The sequence below is a fragment of the Rhineura floridana genome, chromosome 1, assembly GCF_030035675.1.
Source record: "Rhineura floridana isolate rRhiFlo1 chromosome 1, rRhiFlo1.hap2, whole genome shotgun sequence".
NCBI lineage: Eukaryota > Metazoa > Chordata > Lepidosauria > Squamata > Rhineuridae > Rhineura > Rhineura floridana.
The window spans coordinates 280,696,279-280,700,134 of NC_084480.1; positions in this window are offsets into that span (position 1 = coordinate 280,696,279).

The window sequence follows — 3,856 nt, forward strand, 5'->3', positions numbered from 1 at the left end:
TTGGGTTTAAAATAAAGTGACTGTTCTTTTGCCAGTTTTGCCTAGAAATGTTAGGTTCAGATGTGCAAAGCATATGCAACACAAAGATTACATGGGTTTTTTTTCTTAAAGAATTCAGTACTGTACAGCTAAAATGAATTTGCTGTCCTTGCCCCATTTAAAAAAAACACTTCTGTATAGGTTTGTTTGTGAGTGTTCCCTGAATATTTGCATGTTCTGACAATATTTGACATCAGTAGGGCACCCAGTAGCATTTGGTATGTATGCAATCTTCCTTCCTTCATTGACCCTACTTTAGAAGGGGCCTATAGTACCTATGGTTCATAGGTTATATTAGATCAGGAAGAATTTCAATATCCCTGGCTATTGCTGAAAGATGGAGTGCTCCCAAGCCAATTGCTTTCATGTCACCCAACCAGAGGCCACAATAAATCAATGCACAGTAGTCAGTCATAGGAACATAGGAAGCTACCTTATATCTTATATCATTGTCTAAGCTGCCTGGCAGTGGCTCTCCAGTGTTTCAGACAGGGGACATTCCCAAGTTACACTACTTGGAGGTGCCAGGGGTTGAACCTGGGGCCTTCTGCATGCAAAGCAGATGCTCTGCCTCTCCAGAATAGCTAAATCACTCCAGATATGAATCTAGTTAAAATAATCACTACAATACTTGATATAGTGGCAGTCAATATAACTGGAAATTAGGCTTCATCGTCTTTAACCATAGCATCTTTGTCTGGCTTCTTAAGGAAGCTTCTTGATTTAAAGCAGGATCTCAGGTTGGATTAGGGTTTCAGCCTGACTGCTTGCAGGGAGTTTGACAGCTATGGCGTCCTCAGCTGGGCATTTATAAATAACTGAGCCTGCATTCCCACACACACTGACCTAAGAGTAACCTCCACTGAACTCAATGGGGCTTGCTTCTGGATAGGCAAGTATAGGATTGCATTGTGTGAGTAGGCCTTTGTTGACTCATCTCAGATCCAAACTAGATGCAGTATGATTCACTAATACAGTAGGGCCCCGCTTACCGGCGCTTCCCATTCCGGCATTCCGCTAATGCAGCGGCGGGAAATTCCCCTTTTTAAAGCCAATTTTGCGATTTTACGGCATTTTGCGACATTTTTGCGTGACAGCCCCATTATAGTCTATGGGTTCTGCTTTATGGCGATTTCTGCCTTATGGCGAGGGCCTGGTCCCTAACCAGCCGTATAAGCGGGGCCCTACTGTAGGCAAAAAAACTTACAGTTTAAGAACGTACCTATAGCCAACTGATATTTTTATCAAACTTTAAAAAGCAGGGAAATTGGGCAGCTACAGTGAATGTACCAGGGGAGCAGGAGACCTAAACTCCTCTATGACATATTGGACTGCCCTACAAATTGGTCAAAATGCCAACACAATTTAGGTTGGTCTTTCACAGTCCAATCCACTTCCTGTGTAGCTTGGAAGAATTTGGTAATGTGCCTCTGAGCATATGGTGAGTGGTGGCAACATCTGCAATCAGCCCAAATAACAGAAACAAGACATGAGGGGGAAAGGGGATTGGGAGAGGAAGGGAAGGGGAAAGAGGGAGGGGATAGGAGGGAGGGAGCAGGAGGGGAGGGCAGGTTTGATCATTTGCATGCTTTTTGACTTCCGTGGGATTTATTCCTGTGCAATCATGCTTAGAAGAGGTGGAACTGACCTGGGGGAGGGGCAGGGGGGAGGAGGGCAGGAAGGGGAGGAGGGGGGATTGGGTGGGTGGGCACTGGGCAGAAGGGAAACACTGTGAACAGTATCATTCTTTTTTCAGGGTTTCCCCCACCTTTTTATTCTACACCAGGCACATGTAGCCTCCCACCCAAATTTAAACCAAAGCTGCCCCTGGCCACATCCACACCAGACCTTTATTTCACTTTAGACACTCATGGCTTCTCCCAAAAAATCCTGGGAAGTGTAGTTAGTGGAGGGTGCTCAGAGTTGCTAGGAGATGCCCAGTTCCCCTCTCAGAGCTTCAATCAGAGCGGCTGACTATTAAACCCCTCTGGCCACTGGTGTTCTGTCAGGGGAATAGGAGTCTCCTCTCAGCACCCTTCACAAACTACACTTCCCAGGATTCTTTGGGGGAAGCCATGACTGTCTAAAGTGAAATCAAAGTCTGGTGTGGATGTGGCTCCCTGATTAGCCAAGCCCAGCAGCTGTGAATCTGGCTTTTAGAACACTGACAGTGTCTGACATTATCATTGAGTTCAATGCAAAATTTCTTAAATTAATTAAAAATCAGCCAGGCATTTTTAAACTTTTAAACTGCAGAAGATGAAGGTCAGAGTATAGAGCAACGTCAGTAATACGATTACAGATCTCTGTGAACATGGCTGGTGTTTAATTAATTTCAACAGATTATGAGAACTCTGACAGAAAAAAGTCCAAGAGGTCTGTTTTTTTCTCTTTTTACACTTTGAACTCTCGATTCTCTCTGACTGTTTTGTGTATCGCCATGAAAATTTAGAGGGTTGTTAAGCAAGCATTTCTGAGTTCAGTAGTATATGTTTTGTAAGGTTTTGTTTTGAAATGGGAAGCATCAGTATGGTATGGGGGGTATTTTCAATTTAACATTGCGGAATGTGAAAAATCCATACTGACTATAGCAGCCTTTCCCAACCAGTGTGCCTCCAGATGTTGTTGGACCACAACTCCCATCAGCCTCAGCCAGCATTGCCAATGGTCAGGAAGATGGGAGTTGTGGTCCAACAACATCTGGAGGCACACTGGTTGGGAAAGGCTGGACTATAGTATACAGCCACTCTCATGGCTGTATAATACATGTAATGATGAACCAAATCCTTTGTTTTGCCTTTTCAATAAATAGCAGGAAAGAGGGATTCTCATTAGAATAGCAGTGTGGCAGTTGGTTCAAGCCTTTCTTCCCTTTCCTTGGTCCTGGTGAAAATCCTACCCCTCAAATGCCATCAGTCCTGCCCCGGGGGGGGGGCAGCAGGGAAGGATCTTCCATTGGTGCCAATGATAATTTTTGTTTCTGGGAATAATATCAGCAGCTGCTGGTGGTGGTATTTTTTGTCAAAACCACAGTGGGGGAGGAAAGACTTTACCCCCCTTTTCCTGCCTACTGTTGTCCCAATGAAAACCATCATTTCCGTTCCCTGTGTCTCCTATTAATTAAAAACACACAGATATACAGCCACAAGAGTGGCTGTATACTATAGCCAGCAGGGATTTTTTTGCATTCCACAATGTACAACTGAATATATCCCCATGCCATTCTGCTGCTTCCCATACGCTCATTTCAAACAAAACCTTACAAATCTTATAGTTCTGGACTCAGAAATGCTTGTTTAGTAACCCTCTAGGTTTTTATCAGAGCTTGGAAAAGTTACTTTTTTGAACTACAACTCCCATCAGCCCCAGCCAGCATGGCCACTGGATTGGGCTGATGGGAGTTGTAGTTCAAAAAAGTAACTTTTCCAAGCTCTAGTTTTTATAGTGATACACAAAACACTCGAGAGTTCAAAGTATAAAATGAGAAAAAAATCCAGACCCCCATTGGACATTTTTTGTCAATGGTCTTACAATTTGTCAAAATTAATTAAGAAGCAATCATATTCATAGAGTACCTGTAATCCTATTACTGACATTGCCCCATACTCTGACCATCTTCTGCCATTTAAAAGTTTAAAAAAATGCATGGCTCATTTTTAATTAATAAATTTAACATGATAGGACTCTATGATAAGTCAGGCATGCGCTAACCAACTGTCAGTGTCTGAAAAGCCAGACTCACAGGTGTTTGGCTTGGCTAATCAGGTGGCCACACCAATGCCAGATATTCATTCCACTTTAAAAAGTCATGGCTTCT